The 21018-nt window shown below is 46.4% G+C and overlaps 2 protein-coding genes and 1 pseudogene across 2 annotated transcripts in view; all 3 read right to left on the reverse strand.

Annotated features, from left to right (window-relative positions):
- LOC138849121 (UDP-glucuronosyltransferase 1A4 pseudogene) lies at positions 1 to 2065 on the reverse strand (annotated as a pseudogene).
- The window catches only part of UGT1A7 (UDP glucuronosyltransferase 1 family, polypeptide A7), a 148716-nt gene that overhangs the window by 41582 nt on the left and 86116 nt on the right, over positions 1 to 21018 (reverse strand).
- Positions 1 to 21018, reverse strand: part of UGT1-6 (UDP-glucuronosyltransferase 1-6) — a 96940-nt gene that overhangs the window by 41545 nt on the left and 34377 nt on the right.

Genomic DNA, 21018 nt, shown 5'->3' on the forward strand with positions numbered 1-21018 from the left:
ACTGCCCACAAGAAACTAACTATTAAAGACATAAACACACTGAAAAATAAGGAAAGAAGAAAGGCATTCCAAGAAAATGGAAAACAAAATTCACAATTCCTGTTACTTCACACTCCCACTAGAACATAGAACACTCTGGAAAGATGGGTAGCTAAGGAAGTAGTTAGATGTTTCTCTTGTAATTTCTTTCAAACTAGAGACCGATTGGATGGAGAGAGCAATACAGACCTGAGGGAAAGGCTTCCTATTGGCACAGTTATGCCCCCAATAAACACCATGTTGGGCATGATGGGCCTGGGGTAGTCCAGCACAAAGTCTCCTCGGAACAGCCACACGGACGCATGGCTGAGAATATCCACCAAAGACACCTCTCTCTGAAAAAGCTCAGATGCCAGGCTCGCATACAGATCATAAGAAATGTAGCAAATGTACTTCATCATCAGAGGGTAGAGCATGTTCTTGACTCTTTGCAGGAAGCTCATGTGGTCTGAATTCATTGTTAGCATCCTAGGAATATATGAGGAAGGGTTCGGGCACTGTGTGCCCTCAAAGTCCAAGTCACAAGGGACAAAATGCAGAAAAAACACAGCAGGAACCGACAGGTACTTAGCCAGCAGTGCCCCACAGGGGAAAACCGGGTCAGTTAAGACCACATCGAAGGAACTCTCATTCAAGTGCCTGATCAAGGGTTTGCTGTGCAGTAGCTCCCAGCAAGTCCTACTGTACAGCATCAAAAATATTTTGACGTTTTCCAAAGTTACCAAAAGTATCTGTAGGAAATATGGTTTAAAGATCATTTGACTGTGGCTCTGCATCAGCTGGTCAAATTCTTCCTTGCTGTAAGGGGTGGCGTAGGTTTGCAGGGTGAAAAAGTCCTCTCCTTTGATGTGCATGGTCACCTCAGGACCTAGGACCAGGGCTTGGTGTCCTCAGGCGTGGAGCTCCCGCACAACCTCCCGCAGGCTGAGCCAGTGGCTTCCCTCCACGGGCACCACCAGCACCTTGCCGCCCTCAGCCCAGGGCAGCACACACAGCAGGAGCAGCAGCCCCGCCAGCCGCTGCAGGGGAATCCACACTCCCAGCACCGTCTCAGCAGAAGGCAGCAGCAGCACACTTTTCACACCAGGCTGTGTCTTCTACACCAGGTATTCCAATCTTTATATTGTGGTTGCCAGGCCACTTAACACAACAGCACATCTTGGGAGGCACAGTGCCCTCCTCAAGTTAATCACTGCGGAAAAATCAATCCTTGTCATTATAACTGCCTTACACTCTGCCTCCACCCAGGGGAGACTGATCTGATTGCTGGTATCTGTAGCAAGTATATCTGACCATACTGCTCTCACTGGGAGCATATTAATTCATGGCCTGTGTTTCATGCAGTTTCGAAAACACCCATATCAGTTCATCTGCTGCTACTTCTATTTAACCACTCTTTAACAGGTTGCGACTGAGCTCTGAGGAATCACCAATACCCTGGTCTCAATTCACTTCTCTGCTCGTTGTTTCCATCTTTAATAGGTCTGCAGATTCTTTGCTCTCTTGTAAGTCAAGATGGCTTACTAGAGGTACCTGAGCACTTCCCAACAGAGAAGCATCAGAGGCAAACAACTACCATTGGGTCACCATATCTATAGAAGAATGCAAGAACGCAGTGCAGATGAAATGGAGAGACTGGCCACTGGACCCACAGAGAGATCTCACCCTGCACAACCACAGAGACAACAGATGGACCCTGGATTCAACACCTGACTTGCTTCGCTTTGCCTATTATGTGCAGAACTCCACTCAGGTCTCTGGAGTGCAGCTGCACAGATCCCAGTGACTGACACCTGCAAGTCCTGTCACCTAAATGCTCTGCTCCCACTTCCATGCAAGGTGCACTGTACCTCCTTGGCCACTGGAGTAGCCTCCACCCAGTGTTGTGTAAGGGAATCCTACATCTAAAAATGTAAGTAAGGTCACCACTGTCAATGACAACATGCAAACACATGAATCCCACAATATAAACACTTGGAAGATCCAGATAATCAGAACTTACCAATACAGAGAACCAAACAACCATATGCATAGATAAGAAACAACAAATATTCAAAACAACTGGGAGAAAATTCATGAAATGGCATGTCTTACAGATCAATAATAATCTGAATGCAAATGGATTAAATATCCCAATTAAAACACATGGTCTGGCTAACCGGATGGAAAAAATCAAGACTCAAGCATATACTGCCTACAAGCAACTCACTTAACCAGTAAAGACATACACATGGGGTGTAGTGGGTAAAGCTGCAGCATGCAGTGCCACCATCCCATATGGGCATCAGTTCAAGTCCTGGCTGCTCCAATTCTGATCCAGCTCTCTGCTGTAGCCTGGGACATCAGTGGAAGATGGCCCAAGTCCTTGGGTTCCTGCACCCACATGGGAAAACCAGAAAAAGCTCCTGACTCCTGGTTTCAGGTTAGCTCAGCTCTGGCCATTTTGGCCATCTGGAGACTGAACCAGTGGATGGAAGACCTCTCTCTCTCTCAATCTCTTTCCCTCTGTCTCTCCCTCTAGTTCTATCTCTCTCTATTTCGATCCCTTTCTGCAACTCTGCCTTTCAAATCAATTTTTAAAAAATCTTTTAAAAAGACATACACACAATGAAACCTAAGGAAAAGAGAAAGATATTTCAGTAAAATAGAAAACAAAATTCACAATTCAACTTACTTCATACTCCCGCTAGAATAATTAGAACTCTTTTGAAAGCTAGGTAGAGAAGCAAGAACCTAGAAATTTATCTTTTAATTTTTTTCTACCTAGAGCACTGATAAGAGATGACAGCAAAACACACCTGAGAGAGAGGCTTCCTGCTGGCACAGTTGATGCCCCCAATGAACACCATGTTGGGCATGATGGGCCTGGGGTAGTCCAGCACAAAGTCTCCTCGGAACAGCCACACGGACGCATGGCTGAGAATATCCACCAAAGACACCTCTCTCTGAAAAAGCTCAGACGCCAGGCTCGCATACGGATCATAAGAAATGTGGCAAATGTACTTCAGGGGCAGAGGGTAGAGCATGTTCTTGACCCTTTGCAGTAAGCTCATGTGGTCTGAATTCATCGTTAGCATCCTGGGAATATATGAGGAAGGGTTTGGGCACTGTGTGCCCTCAAAGTCCAAGTCACATGGGAGAAAATGCAGAAAAAACACAGCAGGAACCGACAGGTACTTAGCCAGCAGTGCCCCACAGGGGTAAACCGGGTCAGTTAAGACCACATCGAAGGAACTCTCATTCAAGTGCCTGATCAAGGGTTTGTTGTGCAGTAGCTCCCAGCAAGTCCTACTGTACAGCATCGAGGCATTTTTCATGTTTGCAATAGTTTCCAAAAATATCTGCAGAGAATGCTGTGGTTTAAAGATCATTTGACTGTGGCTCTGCACCATGTGGTCAAATTCTTCCTTGCTGTAAGGGGTGGCGTAGGTTTGCAGGGTGAAAAAGTCCTCTCCTTTGATGTGCATGGTCACCTCGGGACCTAGGACCAAGGCTTGGTGTCCTCGGGCGTGGAGCTCCCGCACAACCTCCCGCAGGCTGAGCCAGTGGCTTCCCTCCATGGGCACCACCAGCACCTTGCCGCCCTCAGCCCAGGGCAGCACACACAGCAGGAGCAGCAGCCCCGCCAGCCGCTGCAGGGGAATCCACACTCCCAGCACCATTACAGAAGAAGCCAACAGCACCCCACTTTCCACACTGGGTTGTGCCTCCTGCACTAGTTTCTCCAGTCATTATATGCTGTCAACAGGCTGCTTATCACATCAGCATGTCATTGGATGCCACGGTGCCCTCCTCAAGTTAATCATTGTGGAATAAACTATCCTCCTCTCTATGAATGCCCTACCCTCTGCCTCCACCAAGCAGAGATTGATCTGAAGGCCCAATCTAAGCGAAACTCATCTGACCCTGCAGCTCTCTCTGGGGACATCCTAGTTCAATGTCTTGTGTTTCCAATGATCAAAACAAGACTTTGGACACTGATATTGATATGTGCTATGTGGGCAGCTTTTAGGATCTGTTGGGCTAGAGGTAACATATCACATGCTATCTCTCCATGTGTCATTCTATCCTCTTACTGGTCAATCAAAATGTCTCCTTTCCCAGGATGCATCTGCTTCACCTGATCCCTGCAAGTAAGACTGCAAAGAAATACAGACACTAAACTCCACATTCAGCTCATAGTTGTGCCATCAAATACCCTAGATGCCTTCTTGTCCATAGGGTACCCCTAACCTCATTAAAGAGAGGCTGGGAGCTGCATATTCTCTCTCTCTCTCCTTCAATAGCCCACTGGGAAGCACTTAAAATTAGTAATTTCCCACATCAATTTCATTTCATTGCCTACTATTTTTCTTTTAACCACTTTAGCAGGCTGCAGCTGAGCTCTGAGAGTCACCACTACCCTGGCCCCAATTCCGGACTGTGCTGCATGGGGCCCTGTTGGATGACTGTGCAGTCTCTGTGCTCTCAGGTCTGGCAAGATGGCCAGTGACAGACACCGGAGGACTTCCCAACAGAGACGGATTAGAAACTAAGAGAAAAACAAACTCTCGTTTAGCTACAACACTTGGGGGAGTGCAGTGCAGGTGGAATGGAGAGGCCTGCCCTGGACAGACAGAGACATCGCACCTACACAGAGCCCACAAGCTGACAGATGTTGGCTTCACGGCGGCCCCACTCCTCCTTGTTCTTTAGGTGCAGAGCTGCACTCGGGCCACTGCAGTGCCCCCGCACAGACCCCAGCTACTGAGGAGTACAAGTCGTGCCACTCGGGTACCCTGCTCCTGCTACCATGCAAGGTGCACTGCACCCTCCTGGCCACTGGAGTGCCCCTCCCAGTGCAGCCCTCAGAGACTGCTTCATGCCGTGACACCACAGATACATCGCCTTGCTCCACCCACCCTGGTTTGGTGGAGGAGCCCCTTGTCCATGTGGCCTGTGGGGTCTGACAGGCCCAGGACCTCTGCTGTGTGTACTGCACACCCTTGACTCGGCCTGCTGGAGTAGGCACACTGTGGGTACCGCACCCCCACTGCTATATGTTCTATACCCACCTGGACCACTAGAATGTCCCCATCCTGCACAGGCTGTGCACATGGACAGGCTGTCTGCCCAGTGGCCACAGTGTCCCTGCCCAAAGCCTCTCATGGAGCTGGAGAAGCTGTATAGAGGCCACACTAAGGCTCCCAACTGGAACCAAAAGTAACACAGCACAGAGCCAACACCCGAAGGCACAACTTGGGAGAAACTCTCTTACTACAAAAGCCAGCCATAAACTAGGTACAGAATCAGACCCACCAAATGCTCAGACACCAACACAGGGACAGGAGTATAAAAGTAAAGTGACATGATGTTTCCAAAGGAATGAATAACACACCAGCAGAACATCGCAAAGCAAAGCAATGCGATGAAATGCATGAAGAAGCGTCTGAGAGAAACTCAGTGAGATCGGAGAAAATACAGATAGGTCGATACAATTGTGAATATTATGAAACGGATGATAAATTCAGAAAAAAATAGAGACCATGAAAAGAATCAAACAGAAATATTAGAGCTGAAGAACTCAACAGATAAAAGATACAACTGAGCCCTGCAACAACAGACTAGATAAGCAGAGGAAGTAATTCCCAAATGCGAAGACAGAACATTCCAACGAACAGAGTCAGAAAAAGAAGGACTTCCAGACTTATGGACAACATTAAACAAGATTGGAAAAGGCATGGGAAATCTATTCACTGATATAACAGCTAAAAGTGTCCCAAATCGTAGAGAAGATGTGGACATCCAGGTCTAGGAGACTCAAAGTCCTCAAGCGGATTTCACCAGGAAGGTCCTCTACATTCCATAGAACAGTCAAACTATCAAAAGACCAGGACATAGAAAAACTTCCGACAATATCAAGAGAGGAGGACATTGATCCTAGCAGCTTAGCAACTTGGAAACCCAGACACTGTACTGAAATGCCCATTTGAGGCCCAGTTCCTCCTATGCCCATCCAGCTGCCTGCTAATGCAACATGAGAGGCAGCAGATGAGGGCCAGAGCCCTGCCACCCACTTGAGATACCTGCATGGGGTTGCTTCCTCCTGGATTTGGCCTGGCCCAGCCCTAGCTGGTGTGAATACCTGGGAGAGAACCAGTAAAGGAAAATCAATCTCTCTCTCCCTCTCTTTTTCTCTGTCCCTGTGCCTTTCAAATGGATGAAAATAAATGAAATAAATAAACCTTACAAACAACAAGAGAAAAGCGTGAGAGTCACATGGAAGGGATCTCCCATGACACTGACAGCAGATTTCTCACCCTTATAGGCCAGGAAGAAGTAGGATGACATGTTCAAAGTTGTCAGAGAAAAGCCTGCCCACCAAGAACACAGACTCAACAAAACTACCCTGCAGAAATGAAGGAGTAATACAGACTTCCCAAGATAGCAGAAACCAGCAGAGACCAGCGCCACCAGACCCACCTTACAGTTTCCTAATGCAGTCCTACACCCAGAAGCAGAAGGAAGGTCATACTGCCATGAAAGATACAAAACCGACAAAATGAACAGATACATGAAAAGTCAAGAGAAAAGAATAAAACCCTTCCAACACAGAAAATGATATAACCATGAGGATAAACAATAAGAGACAGAATATACAAACCAACTGACAGAAATTCAACAAAATGACACAGCTTTACATATCAATAATTATCAGATTGTAAATGGATTAAATTTCCCAATTAAAACAATTGGCTAAGACGATTTTAAGAAACCAAGACTCAGCTGGCGCCGCGGCTCACTAGGCTAATCCTCCACCTAGCGGCGCCGGCACACCGGGTTCTAGTCCTGGTCAGGTCGCCGGATTCTTTCCCGGTTGCCCCTCTTCCAGGCCAGCTCTCTGCTGTAGCCAGGGAGTGCAGTGGAGGATGGGCCCTGCACCCCATGGGAGACCAGGAGAAGCACCTGGCTCCTGCCTTCGGATCAGCACTGTGGGTCGGTTGCAGAGCACCAGCCGTGGCGGCCATTGGAGGGTGAACCAACGGCAAAAGGAAGACCTTTCTCTCTGTCTCTCTCTCTCACTATCCACTCTGCATGTCAAAAAAAAAAAAAAAAAAAAAAAAAAAAAAAAAAAAAAACAAGACTCAATGATATGCTGCCTACTAGAAACTCACTTAACCAGTACAGTAATGCACACACTGAAAGATAAGGAAAGAAAAAAGATGTTTATGAAAATGGCCACCAAATGTCAATGTCAACAGGAATGGCTGTAATTATATCAAATAAATAAACTAAGAAAAAAACAGTAACAAGAGAATGTGTCAGTATATAATTAAGAGATAAATTCAATAAGAAGATTTAACAATGGTGAATATATATTCATCTCATGCTGAATCATCTAATTTTATACCACAGAGTAGTAGATCTTAAAGGGAGAGATAAGTTCCAGCATCAACCATAATTGGGGAATTCAATATTCCATTTCCATCAATGGACAGATCATCAAGACAAAAAACGAATAACTAAGCCCTAAAGTTAGATGAACTGAACTTATTGAATGGAAAACAAAATGTAAAAAGAATAAGCAAGTCTAAAAGTTATTTCTTTGAGAACACCCATAACATAATTAAATCCATTTAAAATCACAAAGGAGGAGACAGAGAAAAAAATATAGCTTTCTTGGACTTGGGTCTTTTGCATGAGGAGAATTCCACAAACTCCTCACAGGAGTCAAATCTTAGGGTTAAGCAAACCACAGGAGCCAGGGACACTAACCTGAGATAACACTGGGGCGGAGCCAGAGAGCAGATCAGGTCCTCCTGCGATTGTCTCTCCAAAGAAACGTCGATTTCAACAACTCTCTTAGCATGGAAGCAACCCCACAAGAGCTGAGGAACCATGTGGAAGAGCACAGCACCTGGGGTTATTGCCAGCATGCTAATAAGAAAAGAGGAATTGAAGAAGACATGAGGGAGCTTCCTGTACCAGCCCTCCCCTAAATCCAAGCAGTGCAGCTTAGAAAAAGACACCAGCCACTTAGTGAAGGCAAAGGAAATTAAAAATGGACCACAGATGGGGGCCGGTGCTGTGGCTTAGTGGATAAAGCCGCCGCCTGCAGTGCTGTCATCCCAAATGGGCACCGGTTCGAGTTCCTGTAGCTCCATTTCCCAAACAGCTCTCTGCTAACTGCCTGGGAAAGCAGTGGAAGATGGCCCAAATCCTTGGGCCCCTGCACGCACGTGGGAGACCTGGAAGAAGCTCCTGGCTTCACATTGGCACAGCTCCCGCAGTTGCAGCTATCTGGGGAGTGAACCAGTGGACAAAGAACTCTCTCTCTCTCTCTTCCTCTGCCTCTGCCTCTCTGTAACTCTGCCTTTTAAAATAATTTTTTTGAAAAAAGGGCCACAGACTTGGAACACAGTATGAGGCCTGCCAAGAAGAATTCCATATCAGGTAGAGCCCCAGACCAGTGACTGTGGATGGAGCCTCTTGAACCATCCCAGGGCCCAGTGGAAATTACAGATCTCAGCAGAGTGGACTCACACCTGCTCCACAACACCACTAGCCATGGATGGCCTGGGCCTGGGTGGTCAATCTGTGACTTCACTGGTGCTTATAGCCATGAGCTTCAGGTGCAAACCAGCTTGGTGTCAGCCTTAGTAGCCAAGGGACCTCTCCACCATCCCTACCCTACTGAAGAATCACAGAGTGTTGAAAGACTCCATTTCCTAGGTTAGAACAGGGAGGGAATTACAAGATTTTGCCTTGGAACTCAGTGTAGGGCCCACTGTGGTGAATCTGAACACTAGAGGAACCCAACAGCCCCTGGCACTTGCACCCACACATAGAACATTGGATGCCTTTGGGTTGGACTTGTGCTCAAGCCTCTATCACCCCACTGCATGCAACAGTCTCGGGCCATGAGTAGACCTTAAGAGCAGGCAGGCCCGCGCTGTCTGGGCCTTGGCACTGACCCTATGCTGCGTGGGTTTCATGGGAGGTGGGCTTTGCACCCCAGCGTGGCAGCAGCTTCAGTGGCCACAGGACTTCCTACCACATCCTCTCCCAACACCAAACAACACAGCAGAGAGAAGAGAGTCAGGGTCCAGTTGTGGAAGAAGAGGGAGGGAGACAGTGGCTGTTGCTCTGGAGCTAAGGGTGAGACCCACCATGGTGAGGCCCAGTGTCTGGCAGCATCCACAGCACCTGACCCCATGAATGTGGATGGCTACCAGACCCTGCCCCAAACCCAGGCCCTGGCTCACAGATCTGAGCAGAGGACTATGCTTCAATCACTCATCAAGTTAACCATGCGGAACATGCAAACACAGTCATAGATTTGCAACAAAGTTTGGTTGGGCTCCCTCTAGTGCCAAAACCATGAAAACACAAAGATGGCCGACTCACAGCAAAGGTGGACTTAGGGTGCCATCTAGTGCTGACACAGCACCAGAGAACACAGGCACAGAGACCAGTATCAACAGCCTGCTTAGGATTTCTGGGTAATAAAAACAAAGCCAGACTGGGAAGAATGGAAAGAGTGCCTAAGCCTTCGATTGTCCAATGTGGTCATTGGTCAGTGAACACCAGGATCTTACAGAGAACCACAGCCTCACCAGACAGACAAAAATAAAGCTTCTGAAACCAATCAAAAAGTGATAGCCATGGGTGATCTCTCCAGCAGAGAATTCAAAACTGCTGTTTTCAGGAAACTCAACAATTTTCAAAAACCACAAGGAAGCAAAAAATCCTGAACAAAAGACACTGCAGAACATGAAGAGGACGCTCTACCTTGATCAAACAGAATGCATCCAGGGATGCAAGGATGGTTCAGCGTAGAGAAATCAATGAACATGATGTACCACACCAACAGAGTGAAGGAGGAAGACCTTGATGCAGAAAGGTTTTCAATGAAATTCCAACTCCTCTTAAGGATGAAAATTCTCAACAAGTTAGCTAAAGAAGAGGCATACCTCAACATGCTAAGTGCCATAATATAATAGGCCCAAAGCTAACAGCGTCCATAATGGAGAAAAGTTGAAAATTTTCTCTGAAAGATCAGAAACAAGACAAGGAATGCAACTTCCATAACTTTTATTCAGTACTGTGCTAGAAGTCCTAGCCATTGAAATCAGGCACGAAAAAGAAATACAAGACATTTAAATTTAAATTGGAAAGTACAAACTCAAAATACCTCCATATGATGTGATCTTATATGTAGAAAACCCCAAAAAAGCATAAAAATCTTTCAGAACTAATAAATACATTTAGCAATGCTGCAGAATACAAAAGAAACATACAAATATCCGTAGCTTTCTATACAGCAATAGAGCATTCTCTAAAATATAAGTCAAGAAAGAAACCCCATTTATCCTAGACACAAAAATTCTAGAATAAATTCAACCAAATAGATGAAAGATCACCACACTAAGAATTATAAAAGTTAAAGAGGACATAAAACATTGAAAAGATATCCTATGTTTCTGTTCTGGAAGAATGATGTTGGTAAAATGTCAGTGCTACCCAAAGCAATCTTCAGATTCAAGGCCAAACTTATCAAAATACCAAGGAAATATTGGGCAGAACTAGAAAAAGAAATAGTAACATTCACAGGAAAACACAAAACCTTGGAGTTACCAAAGCAATCTTGAGCAAAGAACAAAGCAGCAGGCATTATCCTACCTGACTTCAACATATTCTGCAAAGTTAGAGTAATCAACACAACATGGAGCTGACATGAAACAGATAAACACATCACTGACCAGCCCACACCGCTCTCTGTCACCACCAGCCACTCCGCCAGCTTCTACCCATAGCTGCAGGGCATGCCCCGTTGCTGACTCCTCAAATCTGCTTAGTGTGCACCTGACAGAAACATTTGTAACTTTGAAGGACAAGTCTGACCAGCTCTGAAGACAAGGGTCTGGTCAGCGTTAGTCCACAGCATGGTCCAAAAGCTGCTAAGCAAGACACCCAAGCAGAACACCAAGTGCACTCGTCGCTAGCAGACTCAATAGACCAAAAAACACCAATGGAAGCTCATCAGGTTGGAGCGCATGACCCCGCACAGTAACATGAATCCACACAAAAGGGCAAAGGGGAACACCTGCAATTGTGAAGGATGTACAAATGCATATTTCCTCTACTTTATTCCCTTAACAAAAGAAGTTCTAAGGGGCTGGCACTGTGGCATAGCAGGAAAAGTCACCGCCTGCAGTGCTGGCATCCCATATGGGCACTGGTTTGAGTCCCTGCTGCTCCACTTCCATCCAGCTCGCTGCTAATGTGCCTGGGAAAGCAGAGGAAGATGGCCCAAGTACTTGGGCCTCTGCCATCCATATAGGAGACCCAGAAGAAGCTCCTGGCTCCTGGCTTTGGCCTGGCCACCTTGTCCATTGCAACCATTTGGGGAGTGAAGCGGCAGATGGGAGACCTCTCTCTCTCTCTCTCTCTCTCTCTCTCTCTCTCTCTCTGTAACTGACTTTCAAATAAATAGACAAATCTTTAAAAAATAAAAGAAGTTCTAAAAAACCGTGCACCTAGAATAGTGTACTGGGTCCTCTAACAGAGAAGTATAGTGAACCTGAAAATGACAGCACAGGCACAAAGGAGGAGGAGCCAGAATGGTGGATAAGGAGAGAATGCAAGGAAACCAGGATGGATACATCTATTTTGGCCCCAAAACAAATTTGTAATTTGCTTTTAGTTTTCTCAAAATACATATTTTTCCATAAATTTTTGGAAGGCCCTTTGTGTACATGGATTTTACAACTTCTCACCAAAATCAACTTGTCTTTTATTCCATGTCCATGGATTTTTCTGACTCGTCCTGTAGGAAGCATCCATGGGGAGTGACTAAAAATGTTCCAAAGCTGACTCTGGTAAAGGTTGCACAAACCTCTGAAGACACTTAAGTCTGCTGAATTGTGAAGGACAAATGACTGAATTGCTTGCCATGTGGTCATATCCCAACAAAGCTGCTTTCTTAGGAAAAAAATTCACTTAAGGCTGGCCCTGTGGTGTAATAGGTTAAGCCTCTGTCCTCGGAACCAGCATCCCATATAAGCACTAGTTCAAGTCCCAGCTGCTCCACTTTAGATCCAGCTCCCTGCTAACGGCCTGGGAAGGCAGTGGAAGATGACCCAAATTCTTGGGCCCCTGCACCCATGTGGGAGACCTGGAAGAAGCTCCTAGCTCCTGGCTGCAGACAGCCCAGCTCCAGCCATTTCAGCATTTGGGGAGTGAACCAGCTGATGGAAGAGCTCTCTCTGTCTCTCCCTCTCCTTGGAACTCTGCCTTTCAAATAAATAAATAAAACCTTTTTTTAAAAAAAATCCACTTAAAAAGACATCCAAAAACCATTTTTTGGATTTGAAAATCTGACACTCTAAATATACCTGGATTATGAATCAAATTGTTAAATCATTAACTCGGCCTTAATCCTGAATAATTACTTAATCATAGATTATAAATTAAAGACCAAGCTTTGGGGTTTGGGATTCTTTCATTAAAAACCCTGAATCCAATAGCATTTAACTACTTTTTAGATAATTACTCATTAACAGCAGCACTGCTGTCAAAATTTTCCACTTCTCTGATAATCTCCAAGAATCAATCACAAAGATAAACACAGGATTTTGAAATAAGGGCAGCATATTAAAGGCTGTGCAGGCGTTGGCCTGGGTCATGCATTTTTGAAAAGTGCCTGTTAAGGATGACATGGCATTTTGGGGTTGGTTTCCCTCTTGGCTTAGCCAAGAAATGTTGACATTTCAGCCTGGACCAGCATCACTTGCAGAGACCCCTGCAGGGAGACCTGATGAATGGAGGGTGGGCAGAGGGAATTGCTGTCCCTCTCATTACCTGGCTGGGAGCCCTGCTGGGAAGACACGCACTTGGAAGGTCCTCACTTCAGAGTCTCTCCACCTCAGCACCATGGACCTCTTGAGTCAGATTACTTTGCCGGAAGTGGGTAGGTGGATATTATGCACCATGGTGTCGCTCCCCCATTCACAGAGGAACGACACAGGACCCTGTGCTGTTCTTTTGTCTTCTCGGCCCTTCCCGGGTTTGCTGCTGGTCCTTCCCGGGTTGGCTGCCAACCCTTCCACCTCTATGGAGGGGCGGCACACCCCCCGCCGCTTTCCCCGCTTCCGCGGAGGAGCGGCACACCGCCGGCCGGCTCTCTCGGGGGCTGCTCAGGTGTTCCTTCAGATGTTCCCTCAGATGTTCCTGGTGCATGTTGTCTCTCTCCTCCTTTATAGTCCTCTTCACCAATCCCAACTCTGCTACCCACATGCCGAGCACGCTGCTCTCCTCCAATCAGGAGCAGGATCAGCTCCTGCAGCTTATCAGTCGAACTGGTGAGAGGCAGCTGCGTAGAGGTTGTTTGGGCTCTCTCTCAGCGCCATATTGTGGGAGAGCAGATGCATAGAATAAGGTGACTAGAGACAAAATCACTTCACCCTTTCTCCCCTACCCTCATTTGAGAACTACTGTTTTAGAAGATTCTGGAACACAAGAGAAGGAAATGTGGGCACGGAAGAACTAGTCCTGAGGAGTTGGGACCTAATTTTCCGGAAAAATGCTCCTGAAAGAATGTTGCAAGAAATCCATGTTGTTTTCCCAAGTTTTGGCCCATATAGAGCTAGAAGTCTCCACGGAAGAGAGGAATAAGGGCCATGGCTCCCCAGTCCACAGAGCACTTGCTGTCCTATTTGACCCTGAAACAATCTGAGAAGGTGCATGAAAGTCGTCAGCCTCACCTTCAGAGGTAGAAGCTGAAGTCACAGTCCTACGTATATTTGTTTAGGCTATACTATTATAGCATATAGTTACCTAAAAAACACTACTTTATCCTAATTTGATAGGCAAAATTGAACTTCATTGTTTATTTTAAAAAGATTTATGTATTTATTTATTTGTGTCAGAGTCACAGAGGGAGAGTCAAAGAGAGAGAGAGAAAGAGATCTTCCATCAGCCAGTTCACTCCCCAAATGGCTGCAACAGCCAGGGAGGGGCCAGGATGAGGCCAGGAGCCAAGAGCTTCTTCCAGGTCTCCCACATGGATGGCAGGGGCCCAAGAACTCGGACCAACTTGTGCTGCTTCCCCAGGCCATAGCAGGGAGCTGGAATGGAAATGGAGCAGCCAGGATTCAAGCTGGCATCCAGATGGGATGCCCACGCTGCAGGCGGCCACTCTACCTGCTACACCAAGACACTGGCCCCTCATTGCTTCTTTACCTGAATTTCTTGGGTTGTTTCTGAAGTTAGGTCAAAGTTTAACAGGCCATTGTGCTGTGTTTGGTATTTGTAGCATCTGCTTATGTTATTTGCCTAATGAGGAACCCATTTTTAAGCTCTGAATCAGGGCTTTAGTTTTATAAATATGATGCATGTTCTTTTTTTTTTCTGTTGGTAATCTTCTGAGTTGTCATCATGTAAGGTAACATTAGTCATTTTAATGTGAATAATTCTGTGGCATTTAGCACATCCACAATGGCGTGAACGGTCACCTCTACCTGGTTCCAATACAATTTCCATCACTCCGAAGGGAATGCTTTTTCATAGTGTTGAAATGGTTTGATTACTGCAAAAGGCAAGTTGATTCTTATCACCTTGATTCAGCTGCTAAGAACTAAATGTCCAAGCTAATGATTACCCATTCTAACACAGGTCGTTTTCTTCAAGGCCATATAAGATGATAATGACACGCAGGTGAGGCAGCATGGAGACCGCACCCTGCACTACTCTGGTTTCAATGTCACTGCAGACAACTCTTCTCACAGAACCAGTGTGTGGGACCAAGGTACCAAAGACGACAGTGTTTTCCTTTTTACGTCCCATATTTCTTTGTGATAAGAAACCCCTTTGGATAGACAATAACAAATAAATCTCTTGTACTCATAAACCTCTGGTTGAATCTTCCTGACACTCGGAGTTTCAATTTCACAACGTAGGCTCCCTGGACCCCATCCCATTTTGCTCAGCCTCCTGCCCCTCTGGCTCACGGGACCTGTGTCCAGTGTTTGGTGTGGAAGACACATTGCAAGCATCTTTGGGACTGTCTGAGGCTTCTTCCGATGAAAAATGCATTGAGAAGGAAATTCTGGCATGAAGATGAAAACTTTCAAAGGTATAAATATTTAAGAAAGCAACTCACAGGTTTTGATTTTCCAAAGTGACTCTGGGCACTGTGCCCCACTTCTCAGGGGGGCATGTAGGAACAGTCCCTGAGGTCTGAGGCTCCCACACCTGTCTGCACCAGCCCAGCAGTGAGCAGTCAGCTTTGCAGGCCACACAGCTCAGTCGCAAGTTCTGTGTGCTGGTGCTGGTGCTGGTTTTTAACCTCCCTCTAAAACTATGAAAGCCATTCTTAGCTCTGGGCTATTTAAAAACAGGTCTGTGGGTACAAGTGTCTGGCATAGTAGTTGGCATGAAGCTTGAGACAACTGTATCCCACTACAGAGTTCCTGAGTTCCAGCTCCACACCAGCTTCAGTGCTTTCTAACTTGGCTGTGCAGCCCTGTGTGAAGTGAACCCCGTGGATGATGCACTGTCTCTATATCCCGATTTCCTTTCTTTCTCCATAGGAGTACATCTTTTTAAAAGGACGGCACGCAGATTTGGCCTGTGTGTTTCCTCATAGCTGCCTTGGGACCAGGGACAAAAAATGGACAGAGCTGGGAGAGTGGGTTTCAACAAAGACACATTGCCTTGGTCAAGCCTTCACCTCTGCTGGACTGCAATGCCATTGCTGCAATGATCCTGGGACTGTCCCCAGAACAAAACTAAGTGTATCTGTATATCTATGGCTGTCAGCAGGCATGAGCCCAAAGTTCACTGCAACACCTGCATGTCACCTGGGCCTCAGGTCCCCCACAGCCCTGCTGTTCCAGGCCTGGCACCCCTCCCCACTCCCCACCACCATTTCTTCTCCCAGGGGACAGGACACACGTGAGTGGGAGAAGACAGAGCCCAGAAGAGCAGTGTCTGCCTGCGAGAAGCACACCCACCCACCTGAGACAGGACGTCCGGCTTCTTGCAGTTGATCCCGCCAATGAGCACCATGTTGGGCATCACCGGCCTGGGGTACTCAAACACAAAGTCGTATCTTAGCAGCCACACGGGGTCCTTCTGAAATAAGGTGGGCAGGTCCACTTCCCTCTTGAGGAGCTCTACCGCCAGGTCCTCATACTTTGAATACAGACAGTAAAATAGAGGGACCTCCAACAAGCTAACGAGGAAGTTGACCACGCGCTGGGGGAAGCTCATCTGGTCGGAGAACTTTGTGTAGCACCGGGGGATGTACGACACCGGGTTGGGGCTTCCGCCAAACCCATGCTCCAGGGAACAGGGGAAGCCCCTGAACAGGTACACGGAGGGCAGGCCCAGGTACTCAGCCAGGATCACACCACAGGGTAAGAATGGGTCTGTGAAAAGAGCATCGAACTTGGCCGCCCTGAGGAAATCCAAGGTGTCGCCGTGTCTCAGCAGGCTCTGGCAGTTGATGAAGTACATGTCAATCACAACCATGAGTTTCCTGTATTCCGTCTGAGGCTCGCTCAGCCAGGACCTGTCAGTAAAGTGCTTTTCTCCAAAGGTGCGATACCGATAACTCTGCTCCTCCTGGTCAAACGGCACTGGGTAGATTCTCCTCGTGTAGAACCTGGATTCTCTCAAGAGCAAGTTGACTTCTGGCACCAGCACCACGATTTCATGCCCCCTCGCCCCAAGAGCCTCAACTATGTCCTGCATGCTAAGCCAGTGGCTTCCATCCTGGGGCACCACCAGCAGCCTGTCACCCAGCACCGTGCCCCAGAGTGCCACGAAGAGAACCCCCACAGACGCTCTCTGAGCTGCAGAAAGCAGGCAGGCCATCCTGGAGAGAGTCAGAGTGACAACAATAATAAATATTCATACGCCCTGCTCTGCACCGCAGGCCTGGGAGGCTACGTCCCCTGAACCAAACAGTGCTTTTTGCAGACTCTGCCTCTCTCTCCCTGGCTCAGAATCCTGCCCTTTTATTTGAATGAACCTAAATTAATCTTTAACCATTTTTTAAGCAAGCTCTCTTGAACCAATTAGGGCCCCATGAGCTTTCACCTGAGATTTGTTTACTTTTTCACCTCCACCCATCTGCCTCTCTCTCTCTGACACACTCCTTGCAACAGTCTGAGGGCAATTTGGAAAGAGCCATGATCCTCCCCACCCACCTTTCTGCCAGCTCTGAAACCCCCTGCATTCCTCATCACTGGTGTTGTCCATCCTTGAATGAAGGCGAGTGCTTCTGTCATCTTTTTAGGCAACTTTTCTCAGAAGGAAAAGGAAGCATTAACAGGTAACAAATTCAAGATTCAAAGCAGCACAGTGGAGCTCCACTCTGAAAGTCTGGTTAGCACAGTGATGGCTGGATGAAAAGCTGCCCTACCGAGGGGTGGGGGCACTGAAGAAGCCAAGGTAACTTCCACCCCCATGACCTGAGCTCCAGGTGTATCCCAGCTCAGTGTCAGCCACAGCATTCAAGTGACTGCCTTGCCATCCCTACCCCACCTCTGTCAGCACAGGTGGAGAAAGATTCCACCTCCTGGGGAAGAGAACAGAGAAGGAATCGCAAGCCTTGCCTTGGAACTCAGAGCTGGGCCCACCATGATGAATCTTAACACTGAACATAATCCTACAGACTCAGGGAGAGTCTGGTGGACACAGTGGGGATGGACTACCCTCCCCACGTCCGTGTTGAAGAACCCATGGATTTGCCACAGATTTGGAATTGGGGCTCTCCCTGATGCTGACAGAGTAAAAACACTCACACAACAAACCTGGATTCTGCGTGGCACTGAATGCTGAAATAGCACCAGCCACCAAAGCTCAGGGAACAAAATCAACACCATGCTAAGAACTTCTGGAAGGTCGGGAACAAAGTCATATTGCAAACACTGGGAAAATTACCAAATCCTTTAATGTGCAAATGTTGCCACACACCCATAAGTGTCAGGGAACCATGACCTCATCAATAGACAAAATAAAGCTTCCAGAAGCAATGGTTGTGCGTGATCTCTCAGAGAATTCAAAACAGCTGTTTTAAGGAAATTCAACAACATTCAGGAAAGCACAGGGACAAAAATTCTCAACAAAGTGAGTATGAGCCAACTATTCCAACACCACTTTAAAACGAGTATTCACCACGATCAAACGGAATGCTTTCCAGGGATGCAAGGACTGTTCAGCACACACAGAATAATAAATATGATACCCCACACCAGTACGATGAAGGGATGAAAATCCTCTTATCTCCCCAGTAGACAGAGAAGTATTCATCAGAATTCAACACCCTTTCATGCTAAAAGTTCTCAAGCAATTATCTGAAGGAGGAACATACCTCAACATACACAACAAGCCCACCAACAACACCAGACTGAATGAGGGAAAACTGATCTCTAAATCTAGAGTGAAAAAGGATGTCGGCTTTCATCACTTTTATTCAACATAGTCTGGAATTTCTAACCAGGGTAGTGAGCAAAGAAAAAAAAATTAAAGACATCCAAATTTCAAAGAAGGGAACTAAATTGTCATTGTTTTCTGATATTGTGATCAAAGATAGAAAGCCCCAAAGACCCTACCAAAAAACAACCAGAACAAATAAATCAACTCTGCAATGTCGAAGGAGACATAATCAACATACAAAACTCAGTAGCATTTCTACGTGGTGATAGAGTGTTATCAGAAAAAGAAGTGCAATCAGCAACTCCATTTATAATAGCAACAATAAGACAAGACTAATAAATTTCACCAAAGCAACAAAAAAAGAACACAATAAAGAGGATGAAAAATTGTTGGAAGAAATCGAAGAGAATACACACAAGAAAGGAATGATAACTGTGACTGTGCACTGGGAGAAGCAATATTGTTAAAATGTCCATACTGCCTAGAGCAGTCTATAAATTCAACGTAATCCTTATCAAATACCAATGGCATCCTTCACAGAACAAGATACGGCCATGCTAAAATTCATAGGAAATCACAAAATCCCCTCAATAGCTAAGGCAATCTTGAGCAAAGAACAAAGCAACAGGCACTACACTGTCTCACTCAAAATATGCTGTACTTATAGCAATCAAAACAATATAGCATTGATATAAAAATACATACAAAAACCCATGTGACAAAATAGAAAGTCTAGAAATAAACCCAGGCCCTGATATCCAAGGGATTTTCCACAAAGTGCTAAGATCACACAGTGAAGAAAGGACAGTCTCTTCAATCAGCAGTGCTGGGAAAACTGGAGATCCGCATGGGGAAGTGGGACATAGACCTACACATGCAAAAGGGCGTTCAAAATGGGTCCCGGCAGTTCATGGAAGACACACACTGTGAAAGTCAGGAGAAAACCCTGGAGAAATGCTTCACGACATGGCACTGGGAAGCTGCTGCTGCTTTTTTTTCTAATAAGACCACCTTAGGAGGAATAAGACCAAAAACAGCCCAATGGGATTACATCTAAGTGAAAAACTTCAAAGAAGATAATCAACAGAATGGAGAAACAACATACAAAATGGAAGAAAATATCTGGAAACTACACATCTAAAAAGGAGTTAATATCCAGAATATATAAGGAACTCAAGCAACCTACTATCAAGAAACCAATAACATGCTTGTAAGTTGGCCAAGTGACATGAATTGAGATTTCTCAAAAGAAAAGACAAACATCCAACACACACGCACACACACACACACACACACACGACATACACACAAAATCAACATCACTAATCACTGGGGAAACATAAATTGAAACCATAATGAATATTGCTTCACACTAGTTAGAATGACTATTATCAAATTCCACAAAAGATAACAGGTGCCAGTGAGGATGTGGAAAAGAGAGAACACTAGAACACTATTCACGAGAGTACAAATTAGCATAGCCATTATGGAAAACAGGATGGAATATTCTGAAAAAAAATTAAAGCTGGAACTACCATACGATATAACAATCTCTCTTCTGGGTATATGCAGAAGGAAGGAAACCAGCATGTTCAAGAGACAACAACACTGCCATGATGATTGCAGCACTATACACAATAGCCAAGAAATGACATCAACCTAAGTGTCCATCAACAAATGAATGTGTAAAGAAAATTTTAGGGGGCTGGCACTGTGGTGCAGTGGGCAAATCCACTGCCTGCAATGCCAGTGTCCCATATGGGTGCCAGTTCAAGACCCGGCTGCTCCACTTTGGATCCAGCTCTCTACTATGGCCTGGGAAGGCAACAGAAGTTGGCCCAAGCCCTTGGGCTTTTGCACTCGCATGGGAGACCTGGAAGAAGCTCCTGGCTCCTGCTTCAGATCGGAGCAGCTCTGGCCATTTCAGCCAGCTGGTGAGTGAACCTCTCTGTCTCCCCCCACCCCCTCTCTATTTTAGGACAAGGAGCTAGAATGGCTGCGGAGTATGTCTTTGCTCCATCAAGGGTACTTCCCAAGGGTTGTAGAAAATGCAATGAAGACAAAAGTTCATTTTGTTACAAAGATTTCTGGAATGCACACATGCTTTTTTCATAACTGGCAATTTCCACAGATTTTTAAAAGATCCCTAGCATTTAGCCATAAAAAAAGGACTAAACCTTGTCATTGGTGAAAAGGTAGATGGAACTGGAGGCTGTTAGTTTTAAGCAAAACAAGCCAGCTACAGAAACACAAACAGCCCTTGACCTCAGTCATAGGTAGAAATCAAAACTTGACCTCAAAGCCGGCGCCGTGGCTCAATAGGCTAATCCTCCACCTTGCGGCGCCGGCACACCGGGTTCTAGTCCCGGTTGGGGCGCCGGATTCTGTCCCGGTTGCCCCTCTTCCAGGCCAGCTCTCTGCTATGGCCAGGGAGTGCAGTGGAGGATGGCCCAGGTGCTTGGGCCCTGCACCCCATGGGAGACCAGGAAAAGCACCTGGCTCCTGGCTCCTGCCAGGATCAGCGCGGTGCGCCGGCTGCAGCGGCGGCCATTG

The sequence above is a fragment of the Oryctolagus cuniculus genome, chromosome 3 (genome assembly GCF_051225735.1).
Source record: "Oryctolagus cuniculus isolate XC-2025 breed Fujian yellow rabbit chromosome 3, ASM5122573v1, whole genome shotgun sequence".
In the NCBI taxonomy this organism is placed as follows: Eukaryota; Metazoa; Chordata; class Mammalia; order Lagomorpha; family Leporidae; genus Oryctolagus; species Oryctolagus cuniculus.